Source organism: Xenia sp. Carnegie-2017, unplaced genomic scaffold (assembly GCF_021976095.1).
Source record: "Xenia sp. Carnegie-2017 unplaced genomic scaffold, XeniaSp_v1 HiC_scaffold_24, whole genome shotgun sequence".
In the NCBI taxonomy this organism is placed as follows: domain Eukaryota; kingdom Metazoa; phylum Cnidaria; class Anthozoa; order Malacalcyonacea; family Xeniidae; genus Xenia; species Xenia sp. Carnegie-2017.
The window spans coordinates 3,010,905-3,026,149 of record NW_025813487.1 but is presented as its reverse complement, the minus strand read 5'-3'; the positions used below and the strand labels follow the sequence as shown (position 1 = coordinate 3,026,149).

Below are 15,245 nucleotides of genomic sequence, written 5' to 3'. Positions count from 1 at the left end.
TACGTGCTAACGTTACATCTCTTTGTGTGTCGTCCAATGAAGAATTTCTTGCTGTAGAATATGAAAATGTTCAAATATCTATTTTTGAGCTTCCAGAATTTACAGAAAGATATATTCTTGGCACTGTACTTGATGATTCAAGGCTGAAGGAATGGTACGAGTATGCCAAAATTGCATTCCAATAGCCTTCTATCCAAACAATATACGGTATAACTCCCACAAATTTCTTTTTGTACGTGGAAACATATTTTGTTGCTCTTTTTCACCTACCGGAAACAGACTGGTAACTAGTGATGGATCTACTGAAGTAAAGTTGTGGGACGTTAACAATGGACGTTTGTTATTATGTTTACAGTCAGATGATGTCGTTAATCGTTGCTCTTACTTAGATTCTGGTTTGTACATTACCGCAAGATTTGATGGAAATTATTCTAAAGAAGTGTTCACTGCATGGAGTTCATTAACTTTGGAGAGAATTGATCGACGCTGCGTTGTTGACTACCAAAAACTACTATGCGCCGATAAATATTCAGAGTTTTTTGTTGCAGAATTCGTCGAGACTTCGTATGTTTTTCAATTCTCAAAGGCAATCAATATTTTCCCACTACCTTCACATTTAATGACAGCACACCATCATCGTGATTGTATTTTTTATCATACAAACCAAAATGGAAAGCATTCTGAAATCACTCAGTTGACAAAATACAACGATCAAGGAGAAATCGAGTTTTGTTTACCAAATGTTGAGTGTCCATGTCTTTATAAGACACTTAACGAAGTCCATCCCATCTCGTTTAAGGAACTTTACGTTGTGCCGTATTTTACCAAACTTAATATTTTCAAAACTGATCATCTTTGGAGACCTTCATTTATCTTTGAGAAATTTGAAATTAAATGTTGTTGTTTTTCACCGGATGGATCTTTTTTGCTGCTTTCGCTGTTGGTGACCACGTCAACATTCATATTTGGAGCATTGAACGCTGCACTATTATTCAAACTGTCCCAATGCAACTGAAGAATGCATTAGGATGTTGGTGGTCAGATGGTTTACTGTGGATATGGAATGGTTCTTATGAAGATATCAACTTCATCTAAAAATGTTGTAGATTCTACTCAAGCAAAGCAAGTTAACATTGGATTTAGACCTAAGAAAATCTTAACATTTGGTGATGTCTTAGTTTGTATTGACGAACAAGATTTTGTTCAAGTTGTTAGAATTACCAAGGGTGAGATACAATACAACAAAAGACTTCCTGTCGACAGTTTTGAATTGAAAGCAGCAGCTGTATCACCTGATAATTCTGTTATTTTAACTGTAAACGAAACGGAATACACATTATGGAAATGGGGAAGTAACAACAATGAACTTTCCTTGAAACCTTGGCATACTGCAGAAATACCCATAACGTCTTTTATTGAAGAATTTGCTCAGGAACGGATAACTGGAGCTTGTTGTAATGTCCATTGCTCTATAAGTGATAGTAACCAAGCGGTCATTGCAGTCTTTTTGGAAGACGACTATTTTTACCAGAGAACTGGCATTTATGTAATTAATGTGCATAAAAACAATGACGTGAGTGCGATTTTGCATAGTATCGATGAATTTTTATGGTCTAGCACAATCGTACATAAATCATATTTCATTGGTGAATCTTTTGGCATACTGTTTGCTGTAGATTTAAAGATTGGTGAAATATGCGCTAAATTTGAAGATACATATTCACAGCCTGTTATAACTATGCATTCAAACACAAATATAATAGCTTTTGTGTCGAATAGGGGATACGAAATTAAATTTTTAAAACTCAATGTTCCTGAATAAATCCACTAACTCAACCTTTTTTAGTTATATTAACTTAACGTATTTACTAACATTACATATCACTTAAAACGAACATAAAAAGTTCTTTATATAACAAAAGGACAGTTATTTATGGTATCAACAACGAACTCAAAAATATTACAGAAAAAATTGTCCATATTCTTTGTTTTAACAGTGGAAAAACTGTCAGTTTTAAATTATGTAAAAATATCACGGACAGAGAGAGAGATTAGTTTTTTGTGATGTCAAGTAAAGATCTTTTTCATCCTATGATTCCCGTCAACTTTCAAATTTATATTTGGAGAATTCAACACTGTAACATTGTCAAAGTTGTGATGAAATTGAGAATATCACACGAAGATGTTGATTGTCGTAAGGATGGTCGCTTGTTTTACATGAGAAAATTACCAAAAGTGAGAAACCTTTGATCTCTGAACGAACTTTATGTTGATGGTTTACTTTTTAATGCAAATGTATGGTCAGATAATTTGGTTATTTTTATTATATATTAAACGTTCACTACATAGAAATGAAAGAATGTCCACAACTCATTCATTGTGAGTCATTTGACAATATGTTGTTGTTGTAGATGAACCTTATTTTGTTTAAATTATAGAGTGACTTTCTTTGAACATTCTTTCAAAAACTGTAAATAGAATTTACCTTACGCATGTTAATATCGTGGAAACAAGTTTTGAATGATGTTAAAAATTCACATTTATAAAACACCATCATGATGTCATGTCATGTCATTGGGTTTTATGGTCATTAGTTGAAAATCGTGAGAGATCATTTCTGTACGTTTATTATGTACATACGACCTTAAAGACAGAAAATGTTATATACTGTCAGCAATTCCCGTATGTAAAACATCATGACGTCATGTCAATAACTATGATGAAAATAAATAAAACTTTTACGATTTTGACATAAGTTCTTTTGAATTAAGAAATTATGAAATAATTTTGAGTAAAATTTTTCTGATTAAAATATTGAAGAATGAAAAACTTTACTTTCTGTTTTCAATTTTTAAGATGAAATTTGTCATTATAATGTTGATGATAATACAACGTACAATATACAGCTACAGTTTTAACTTGTAACAATTGTAAACAACCAAGAAACATCTTATTGATGCTTATAATGTGCTTTAAACACTCTAATGTAACAGATTTATCTGGTTCTAAGTTTGGGTCATCTTATGAAAAAATAGATATGTGCAGCGTACATTTTGTTGTCTCTTAACGATTAGTAAACAACTAAACTAAACGTTGTAGTTTTTCAAAATAAACATGTTTCAGCATCTCGTGATGTTATCTTCAGTATAAGTGACAATACTATGTACATGATACAACATATAATATATTAATATGATACAGTGATACAGTGACAGTTAATTTAAATATACGTATAATATATACAATAAAATATTGACATGAATTAATTATGAATGTATTTAGAACTGCTTCCTTAATTTAAAGTTTTAAAATCTTAAGTTTTTAAGTTTTTCTTACTCTACAAAAACGAGATAAAAATATCTGTGCGGGATAACTAAGGACCGAAAAATAAAATTAAGGGGAAGAGTTGAATATGGCTCTTTCTTTCTGCTTCCTAGAGCCATCACTGCATATTGCATAATCATGTTACATTGAGGTTAAATTTGGTAATAATTTAAGGCTTAGCCTACGTTTACACTATATACCAGATTCGTTCATCACGACATCTTCAATTGGTTTAGAGTGGTGTCTGTTTGGAGTAAATGCTTATTAAGTTATTAGATTTACTTCATTTAACTGTGTCTTTTACATTAAACGATTCACTGTCCTTTAATACATAGATAATTCAACCTGCAATAACAGCAATAAGTTATAGAGTGAACGGACCTTAGGCACAGCATAGATATCTAAACTGAAGGTCCGCTCGTGTCGGAACCTTTGATGTTCATGTCCCCCACTTTTCTAAATGAAATTCTAAAGCAGACACGCCTTCCTGCAAGATACTTCTGCTAGATCGCAATAGAAAATACAGATGATTTTACAAATATATCGTTTTGCGCTAAAAAAGATTGGAACTTTATCTTTGCAAGATGATAACTCTTTGTAAAAATTTCGGCAAACTTTTGCTTTAAACGTGAATTATTTGTAAATTAGCATTCTCGCGTGCAATACTATTCCTTATTGATTTTGTGAAAGTATCTTGCTGGAAAGTCACGCATGCGTAGTGAAAAAATACTCCATGATTTTAGCCGAGTGGGCCTTCTGTTACATGTCTATTCTGTTGTTAAAGTAAACACATACGAATTTAAATACTTTAACACTTCTGAAATTGACGTCACGATAAAAAATTTTCATTTTGATTGGCTCTTGAGGTGCAAGTGACTTTTCAAAAATACTATAATTAATCCTTTAATGTATTTGAACAAAAGAAATACTTTGGACTAAAAGTTTTACGCCCGTTTCAATCATTGAACTTTTCATAGGCTGAATACATTTAAAACAATTGACAATGTGGAATTTTACCATATTTTCTTTTGTCTTTAATGCATTCGGCTCATGTAGAAATATAATGTAAGTAGTGTGTATTTACTGGTGAAGTAAGAAATATATAAAAGAAATCAACTGGCCTTGCTGGAACCTTTGTATTGTGAAGGATTTTTCCAATCGCCACCAATGGTATTAAATTTAGAGTGGCAAATATGTTCAGAAAGGATGGTCCCCGATATCTGTACTGTATTGATTAAATATGGAGGTTACACCATAAATGGAATGATATAAAGTTATCAAAAGTACATGTACAACGTCATACGTATGTATGAACATTTACATTGGACTATGAAAACTGACTACATTCAACAAAGATGAAAAAAGGCAAATGCAAAAGAGGAGAATGGAAGAATATGATCTAGGTTTTAAAGTTCGTAAGTAGAGTTGACAAGTTTTAATATTTGTTTGCATGAGTATGAGGTTATTATGAAGGATCATGGTGGTCTATCTTTACAATTTGAAGATAAACAAAAATCATCTTTAAACTAGGATTTTGTGACCAAATCCTTCAATTTTTAGTTGTCAATATAAGAGACCACGTGCTGCAATAAATGACTGGTTTTCACTATAGTTACTTTTTAAAAATACATGCTTAAATATTTCAATTTCTAAAGTAAAATCACCAAACGGTAGTCTAATTTCATAAAGCGTTCATTGAATTTCTAAGAGAAAAAAATGACGCTAAGTACTTGCACAAAGTATAAAAACTGTGACCAACAAAGAAGCAAGAGACACCAAGTAACCTCTAAAATTGTTAAACAAAACTCTCTGAAATCAAGCAATTAATTTTTCATTTGTCATTCCAAATGAATTTCATTTGTATTCTTGGGGTTATATGACATAGCTAAGAGAGAAAATCAGCAACAAAGTAACACAAATGTCTATCGTTATCTTTTCCTTAAATATTTTATTCATGCATGTATTGAATTCCCTGTAATGTAACATAAATAAAGACGGAGTAAACACATTCATTTCAAGGGCGACAGCACATCCCGCCATGGCAACATGTATCTCTCCTGGGGCAACAATTGTAATGCGAAAAATTGTTATGATGGTAAACAACACAGCATCTTCGGTTATCTTCACACCAATGCCATAATCCATTTTCTCTTCCACAATATACCTTTTTATTTACTTCCTGAAAGGGATTTGATCAATGAAGAAACAATTAAAACGCGCTACTTAAGTCGCTTTAGTGGTAATGGCGTATCTTACATAGATAAATAACTCTTTCTCAAACTAAACATTGTGCTCAGACTCTTTGCATTTTTACTCCTATTTACATTCTGACTTTAAAAATTGTTGATCTGTGATATTAAAATGTTTGTCCTTTTCTGCAAAATGTTTGTCTCAGAAGTTTTGATGATCTAATCCCAGTTTGTTAACTCAATACTATTAAAATAAATATCGATATTTTAATAATAATTATTTGCAGTTATACAGACTGGTTAACTGCTTTAGTAAATTTATTTAGTTAAAGAGCATGCTGTTTGTATATAGATTAACAATTAATTGTCCGTTTACTTTTCATTAAATTTTTGAACACCTACTACTTGTCTTTGTGTTGAGAAAGATAAATAATTAAACATCTGCATTCTAGAAGAAATTTGATAAATGATTTAAGCACATTATTTAAGTAGTTTTAGATGTAATGGCGTTTCTTACATTTATAAATATTTTCTATTTAGAAGTAAAAAATACTCGAGTATAGCATTTTTACTCTTATTGACATTTGAATAATTAAAAATTGTGTGTCCGATAATAAAGTTTTCATTTTTTTCAAAATATCTTGAGCTCACTATTTAAGTTTTACAGTTATGATGCGTGGCAAATCTTATATTTAAAATAATATACTTGAAGATATTCTGAACTGTCATTGGTCGATTGCTGTGCGTTTTATTGGTAATTACCAATTTACCAATAAAACCATTTTACTTATTATTTCTATTTCAAACTAAAAAATCTTAAGTTGTTTGTATTTTTACGTCTATTAGCATTGTGATAGTTAAAATCTGTTTATTTCACATGAAAACTTAGTTTTTTTTTAAATTGTTTGTCCGAGAAGATTGTTTAATGGTTTGATTCCAACTTACAAGCTTAATTATTATAATAAATATAACAATTTTAACGGAAGCTTAAATTTCTGGGGGAAGTTTGGTATGTTGGTCTTTCCCAAAATGTACGTATTTAAGTACTATTTCATGTAGAAATTTATAGTCACATGACAACTGGTAGATTGAATTTACATTCCTCAAAGTCCGTATATATAGATACTTATTTCAAAGTGTTATGTTTACTAGCTGCAAGCACTAAAGGCCCATGATATAGAAAATCCAGGGAGTCTGGGGTGCACACCTGGAGCAACTTTAATCTCCTGAAAATCATCATTCCGTGCGTTTTGAGGACTTTTTTAGTAAAACTAGAAAATCAAGTAAAAAAACAGTGAAAATAATCGACAAGAAGCCAACGGCGTTTCAAATCTCTGTAATTTCCATGCCCAAAAACGGCCTCTTCCCGATTATAGGGGAGTGCCATCTACCCAGTGCTGTAGAAGGGGGGGGCGCTTGGGGGAGGAGCCCTCTTCTACCTTTGGAATGGGTAATTTTAAAAGGGCACTATTGACAAAAACGTCAAGAGAGCCCCCCCCATCTAATAAATTTAGTTTTACAGCACTGCATCTACCTCCCACCCCCAACAATCCCCCGGCAAATAAGCCTTTGAGCCCATATTCATATTACACATTTTTTAATTAGCTTCTATTTCTGATGAAAAATTGTTTGTAGTGGAATGAAAAACGTTCTCAGGGCTAGATTAAGGGGAGGGCGTGGCCACAGGACGAATGGTTTTGAGGGCCCCGCGCAAAGCAATTATTTTCAATGGAAATATTGTCTTTGTGTGGCAAGAATAATGTAAAAACCGCAACACTGTAGGTAGGAAATTTGGTATTTAAATAAAACCTCATATTACAGACTAAATTTCGAGTGCTTCCATTAAATGTCAACTTGGAGTTTTTAAACAAACTATGAATGAGATCAGATTTTATGTTTGTAAAATACATCGTAAGAAACATTGGACTCGTTATTGTAAGAATATCATTTTTGAAAAAGAAACATTTGTATTTTGCTAACGCTTTAGCGGAAGCATTTTTAGTAAATAAAGTTCTACTTGTAGCTATTTTTTGTAAATCAAAAAATTCTTAAATTTTTGTGGATAAACGATGTCAGTTGAGGGGAAGAGCTAGTTAGCCTTTAAACCGCCACAAGCCCCACGAAAGCTTGATCCTAACCCGAACGTTCGTCATGTTTATGGACTTTGCCCCACTTACTCCTCCTCCACAAAGGTTTTTAGCTATTGTGAAAATGTTTATGTTTGATAAATATCAAGACGGCCAACTTTATTGTACGTCTTTTCCAATAATGAATTTATCGGTCTTTGTTGTATCGCTCCATTTTTACCAAATCAATAAAAACCAGTAGATACAACACAATGTAAATTCCTTTCATTGCTGAAACAAAATGATCAAATGTATTTCTTTCTTTACATGTTACTGTTACTTAAAATATATTTTTTCCAAATTAGTTACTTATGTTATGACAATGAACTTCAAACAGCAGTGTTAAAATTAGTTTTTCTTGTACTTCTTTTTCGTAACGAGAAAAATACAGCAAAATAGAGTAGCAATAGTTCTGTCTTCTTCCTATATCGATGTACTTTGAAGCTCTGGTGACTTGTCCAATTGATTGATTACATTAATATATAAGATCGTATTTAAGTAAGAATTTATCATATGAAGCTCAGTTGTTATTCATGTGAATTTTGGTTGGAGATCAATTAGTCCTTCTATGTTATTGTATGTTAATCATCCATGATGATTTCTCATGATGACGTTATAATCACATGACATGGTATAAGATTATAGGACAGGAAGAAAGACATATACTGAAATAGAAATAGCTCTTGTCATTTTCTGTTTCCAATACCTAATTTAGAACGTCAGACGAAAAAAGAAGAAGTATATTTCATGCCACGAAATTTAAATAAGCTTACTCCAAGTATATATACAGCTCAGTGTCATAAAGAAAAGTAAAAATCAACCCAAAAGATACCATTTAAAGAGCTATATTAATTACTCACTATATTGCTTAAAACCAATAACATATTTCGAGATGTATATTGTCTTACTTTTTGTGTTGTATATGAAAATCTAAATAAATGAAAAAGTATCCATTTCAACCAGTCAAGATATAGAAATTCGTAATCATGGAAAAGATTATACATTATTTTATTCATACATGTGTTGAATTCGATCGGTCAAAACACAATTCGCCAGACGATATGATTATATTAAAAAAAACGTAGCTAGTAAAATATAAAGGTTCAGCTCTCTGACGCTGATTATCAAAGCGCGTTTAATTTTTGTTATAAGTGGCGTTTTTGTTTGGAAATCAGAATTATTAAGTCATTGCGGCAAAGCCAAAAAAAGCAGAACATCAAATTCATAAATAGTTTTTTGTGATCGACTGAGAAAATTTCTCTTGCTCTATAGAATAATTTTGATTGCTTTCATGTGACTCACGTTGGTTAATTCATGGTTATGGACTTTACTCCTTATTATTAAATGTTTATGTTTGATAAATATTAAGACGACTAACCTCTTTGTACGTATTTTCCAATAATGATTTCGTCGGTCTTTCCTTCATTTGCTTGTATCGCTCCATTTTGACCAAATCAATTAAAACCAGTAAACACAACAGTATGTAAGCTCTTTTCATAGCTAAAACAAAATGATCAAATGTATTTCTTTTTTTACATATTACATTTTGTAGCAATAATGTTGAAATTACCTTTTCTTGTACTTCTTTTTGTAACAAGTAAAAATGCAACAAAATAAATTAGCAATAATTCTGTCTACTTATATCGACCTACTTTGAAGCTGTGGTGACTTGTGCAATGAAGTGTTTATTGTGAGATCGTATTTAAGTAAGAATTGATCACATGAAAATCAAACGATATTCGTGTAAATGTTGGTTTGAGATCAATTAATATTTTTATGTTGTTGTATCTTAGTCATCCATGATGATTTTTTGTGATGATGTTATAATCTCATCATATTGTATGATTACATGACTGGAACAATGTCATATAGTAAAGTAAAACTAGTTCTTGTCCTTTTCTGTTAATGCGATAATACCTGCAAATTTAGAGTTTGGAAGTGTAAGAACAACCTTAGTTAAAGACATTAGTTAAAAGTCTTCTGGTTATTCAATAAATAAAACACTTGGAAAAATACATATAAAATTTTGTAAATAGATTTACCACACCGTGTACATGCGACAGATGTCAATTTGTCTTTCAATAGATGCTTCGATAAGGTCATTCATCGTCTTAAATTATAATATAAACACAATGAAACGCGTGCGTTGATTGTTCTAGAGCTGAGTTTGCATTAGCCAGTGCAAAGTACATCTGAGCTCAACCAATTAAATCAATCGAAACAATAAATCAGTCAAAGAGAATTTGCAAATTGATCATGAATACATTTTAGAGAAAAAATGGAAACGTTTGTCTTTTCACATTATTGTTAATGAATAAAGAAATAAAAGATGTTTTCGTGTTTGCACTGCCTTATGCAAACCTTGGAGGTTTGTGAGAACCTCGAGCACGTGCAACCCTGACCTTTGGTCTCGGGCTTGCACTGATCATCTCTTATGTTCTCCCAAATGTCTCCTCGGTTTGCATAATCCTGTGCAAACACAGTAAACATCTTTTATTTCTTAATTGAAACATTGACAACGTTTTTACACGAGATAGTTTGTAAATGTTTGTTTTGACGTCAAACTCAAACTAAGATTTTACGGATAATAATGTAGCACAGTTCTCATGCTTTGGATCAAATTTTTGAAATGAATTACATAATATATAATATAAATATATTTATTTTTTCAAGTGTTTTTTATCAGAAATCACCCGTAACTTGTTTACTAAATGTATGGAATTAAAGTGCTTTTACATGCTTAAACTGCGAAATTTGTCGGTGTTAAAAATAACCAGGAATTTTTATTATAGCTGTGTGCCGTCGTTTTTTTATATATTCACCCTTCCATGAGCGAAACTAGAACGTTTATTTGGGGGGGGGGTATATATTCATATGTTCAGCTGTGCCCTGCTGATTTCTTTTGTTTGCGATGTTAATTTCAACAGAAGTCAGCAGGGCAGAGCTGAATATATGAATATTTACCCCCCGCCTCCAATTACGTTCTAGTTTTGCTCCTGACGCTATTAGTATGTTATTTGAGAACTTAAATGTCGTTGTTAAGAAATTTTCGTAAAAACAAGAAAATTGATTTTATTTTCATGCCTTACTACAATACAACATATCTACATGCACTTTATCATTAAAATAAAGCAAAAATGTTCGAATAATTAGACAAAAAATACATTTAATTGAGTAATTGTATATCGTTTATGATTAAGTTGAAAACAGCAAAAACCATTCATTTTATTGTGAATTTGCATTCTGAAATGAATGACTGAAGTATATAACCTACGATGTTCACTTTTGATTTTATTTTAATATCTTGTGTTATGTTTACATACTACGAGTCTGTGGCTTAAAGCAAGATCAATCAATGGCTTAGTCATCCTACTAGTTATGGTATTGCATAATGTATTGTGAATTTCAGACGATTTTTCTTGTTTAAAAAATCACTTCTTTTAACACTCGCAGCGAGTGCACATAGAAAACGGACAAACCATGAGTCTGATTCTGATGGCCAGAATGAGTTGGGCTGTCAATTCTCAATTCTCATCGTCAAAATGTTGTCAAAATAAAGACGACCACAACATTTGTTATTCAGAATTTTAAAGTTTTGGTTTTTCTCGACCCAATCCTCCACCATTCACAGTTGCTCCGCATACTTTCTTATAGTCACGTGATTAAATGGAATGAAACATGGAAAGATGGCGGAATTCCAGTGGAATAGTAATTCATAGAGATGCCTTAGTAAGGTTTTATTTTCATTCCTTTTGAACTTTTTAAATCATTCAGTCATGCAGAAGAACGTGAAAACAAAGAACGTGTTCCTATCTGGTGCTTTACAAAGAATTCTACTCGATAAAGAAACAAAAAAGTCTCATCATTCACAACTAAAGAAAGCTTGCGAAACGGCTTTAGGTATAAATCCATAAGTAATGATTGTAGTTATTGCTGATGTATTTGGATTCTATTTGCTCTATGTTTTTATGCATTTTCAACCAGTTTCTGGATTTGCTATCAACAAAACATTAAGTGTAGTAATCCCTCATTCAGGATGTCAACGAACGCTGTCGATAGTATCTTTAAAATTGCTCAATGTACGATTTGTACTTTTTTATAAGTGGCAAACAGTTATTTTTTAGTGTCAATCGCTTTTTCATGTTCTTCTGCTTGAGTTATATGTGTATATGTTTATGGACAAATCTATGTCAACGTGTGCAATGAATATAATGTACTGCTGTGTTCAGGAATGTTGCTTTACAAAATGATCGCTTTATGATTTTGATCTATTCTAGAGGAAATAAACGCTGTTCAAGGAAATGAAAAATCTACAGGGTAAGTTTTATTATGTAAAGTTGTCTAATTTTCTTTCCAATTTTCCAATTTTAACATGACCCAAAATGAGTTACTAACTTTGAATATTAATTAATTCACAGTTATATCCAGACTACGCTTGCTCACAAATTTACTGAGTTTTATTGTTCATATGTTAGATTTATAAACCAGAATGTTGCTTTGATTTATTTATAATAAAATCTTTAGGAATGTTTCTGCTGTAACTCTACCTCCACTACCTGGTCAGCAAACATTCATTACAGGAGATCAATATTTTCTTCCTTTTGAGTTGGCTTGTCAAACAAAATGTGCCAGGATTGTCACCATTGCAGTAGATGTACACAAGTAAGTTGTTTTTGTTTGATGTTCAAAATAAACGATTTTAAAACTGCTGCATAAAGATATTATATCTATTAAATTTTAAGTTTTAATTACTTTTCTTACACTGAAACAATCATTACTGACTGATAATCACTTAATTGAAAACAAGGCATCTTAGGTCCCGTCCACACGTATCCGGATTCGTTCGTATCAGCAAATACTTTGTTGCAGTTACGCTTATCGACCACACGTATCCAGCCAAAACGCCTACTGTAACTGCAAACTTTTGAACGGTCTCCAGATTGGAAACTTTTGAAAACTCATCAAATCCGGCTACGTGAGGACACACTGTAACCGGAATGATTTAAAAACGTTGACATAAATCAATGAAATGTAATATCTATCTACGCACCGCTGCCCTAATCCAATCCACATTTATTATGCGTTATCTTATGCATTAAAATGGTGCCTAAACTCATTCTTTTGATATTAACTGTGCTATTTTCGAGCAATTTTGCGTTTATGTGATTTATTTTTGCCTTCTTCAATTATCAAAAAATTATGGAAAGAGGGAGAGCAGTTTTGATACGGCTCCTTTCATTGCCAGTTGTCAGAAATGTGTCCTTAAACATTTTTGCTATTTTATATTCTAAAACGGATCTCAGTAAAAGGTCCACTTCATCATCTGTCCACATAAAAGCTTCATTCTCACTACTTTTTTTTAATATCATGATGCACTAGCTTTTGTCGGATAATTCGACATTTTATAGCCAGCTCATTATTTGTATAAGCGCATGCTCTGTAAGCAATAGTTGGTTATTTGTATCGTTTTCGCAGCTACGTGTGGATAGAGCTTAATCACTTGTGTCCTATGGGATTAAGAGACCCTCACATTAAATAAAATTCACTCTATCTAATCCTTGGGACTCTTAATCTCATATAACACACGTGATCATGCTCTAACCCTTACCACAGTTTAAGAATATACAGAAGAGTCACTCGTGTCGGAACCTTTGATGATTTTGTCCTCGCGCATGTCGTGCCGCGCATGGTGGCCGCCATTATTCCAGCCAGATGATTAAGGTTTTTGACTTTTTCCAAACCTTTAAAATGATCCCAAGTTATTTCTTAAGTCAAAATATACTTGAATTCATTATTAAGTATTCACTTATGTAAATTTAATGGTTGGAAACATGTGAGAAATTCTAATTATCTGGCTGAAATAATGGCCGACATTAGGACGTGTTGTACAACTGGGTGACCCTTCTGTATAATCATTACTCTGTAGCATTGTGCTGTTAGTAGTCACACGAATGTAAACATTGTGAACAGATTTGGCTACTCTGTGCCCAAATCTTTCAATCTTTAGTTGTCAATATAAGAGACCACGTCTTGACCACGTTCAACGCGTTTAAGTATAAAAATCGTTTTGAATCTTACAATTTCTTTTGCGTTTTAATGTTGTTATGCAAAGTAACGATGCGTGATGTTGTGGAGTAGGTTAGGATTCATAAGACCTTAATCAATTTAGAAACTAGTCTTTAGTTTTGACCAAATCTTCATACAATCTTGCAGTCATATCTTGATAGGTTAAGGTTCTAAGAATGGTTTATAGGCGTTCTGATTGACGTCACCAACATCTTCAAGCCCAAAATCAATATTAGCACAGAATCATGACTAAACAGAAGGGTCACTCAGGTAGCCAACGTGTCCTTACAATGGCCATTATTCCAGCTAGTTGATTAGGGTTTGTTACTGGTTTCCAACCATTAAAATTACATGACATCAATACTTAATAATGAATTCGAGAATATTTTGACTTTAGAAACGATTTTGGATCATTTTGAAGGTTGGGAAAAGTCAAAACCCTAATCAACTGGCTGTAATAATGGCGGCCACCATGCGCGCAACATGCCTAAGAATAAAACATCAAAGGTTCCAACACGAGTGACCTTCTGTATATTCTTATTCTGTGATAATATACTGTGAGAATGGTTTAAGGCGTTCTCATTAACGTCACCAACATCTTCAAAACCAAAATTATAAATTAGCGTTATTTAATAGGCTAAATATGTTTAATTAATAAATAATTGACGTAATATCACAGAAAATGGTCAATTGTTACTAGCATTTCATATATATTAATGTAGGGAGATCATAGTTCTTTTGTTTGACAACAATGCGTTTTGTTTTGAAAATTAGATTTGATAGATATCCGGTAATTTGTTCAAGTACAAACAATGTATTTTAACCCTATAGAAGCCGTTTTTGCTCAGGCAACAATCACCAAACGAAAAGGCACGTTTACGAACGTTTGAAAAGGCACGGCTCCCAGTGGGTTAAACAATCATGTTGGACAAATACATATAATGACATGCTCAACACTATTTATAAAGATACTATTCACTTCAAGCCACATGTAAACCACGAGGCGTCATGGAAAGTAAATGTTGTTCATAAGAGATGGAACAAGACTTTACACATAGACGACAAGTATAAAGATTTGTGATTGTGCCAATCAAAATAAAGTTGTTGCCTTCAACTCTCTTCGATGACATGTTATTTGAAAGCCACGATGTACAGATATATACTATCAGTATTACGTCTTAAATGTTGATAGCAGCAGCAAAAACAAATTTGAAAGAGGAAAATCCTTGTTTCATAATCATATATGAAAATAGATCCCTCGGCTGGAAACTACAAATTTAAGCGACCAAACTGATGATTAATGGTAATTTGTTTTTGGATTTATCTCTATTGTTCTTGTTAAAATCTTAATGGTTTTCATTAATGCTACTGATTTCTGGTTTGTTTCTTCAATGTCACATTAGTTATAACTGAATATATGCAATGAATATAAATACGCTAAATGTGTCATCTGTCTCCAATGCACTATGTGGTTGAGTGCATAGAAGTGCTTTTTCCAGAGTTTAAGGTGTAGACTTGCAATGAACGAGAGCCGTAACTA

The 15,245-nt window shown here is 32.3% G+C and overlaps 2 long non-coding RNA genes across 5 annotated transcripts; one reads left to right on the top strand and one right to left on the bottom strand.

Annotated features, from left to right (window-relative positions):
- Positions 1-4,908: 4,908 nt before the first annotated feature.
- LOC124451212 lies at positions 4,909-9,385 on the bottom strand. 3 transcript variants are annotated; one of them, XR_006950372.1, is made up of 4 exons: positions 9,210-9,385; positions 9,018-9,139; positions 8,548-8,569; positions 7,872-8,345 (listed from the first exon to the last, which is right to left on the bottom strand). It is a non-coding gene; the product is annotated as an uncharacterized LOC124451212 (long non-coding RNA). The 3 variants fall into 3 exon arrangements; XR_006950370.1 differs by lacking the exons at positions 7,872-8,345; positions 8,548-8,569 and adding an exon at positions 4,909-5,503 and having other exon boundaries at positions 9,210-9,383; XR_006950371.1 differs by lacking the exon at positions 7,872-8,345 and having other exon boundaries at positions 8,474-8,569; positions 9,210-9,384.
- Positions 9,386-11,212: 1,827 nt separating this feature from the next.
- On the top strand, positions 11,213-12,285 carry LOC124451210. Of its 2 annotated transcripts, none has more exons than XR_006950368.1 (3): positions 11,213-11,539; positions 11,917-11,956; positions 12,246-12,285. It is a non-coding gene; the product is annotated as an uncharacterized LOC124451210 (long non-coding RNA). The 2 variants fall into 2 exon arrangements; XR_006950367.1 differs by lacking the exon at positions 12,246-12,285 and adding an exon at positions 12,164-12,188.
- The last annotated feature ends 2,960 nt before the right edge of the window (positions 12,286-15,245 follow it).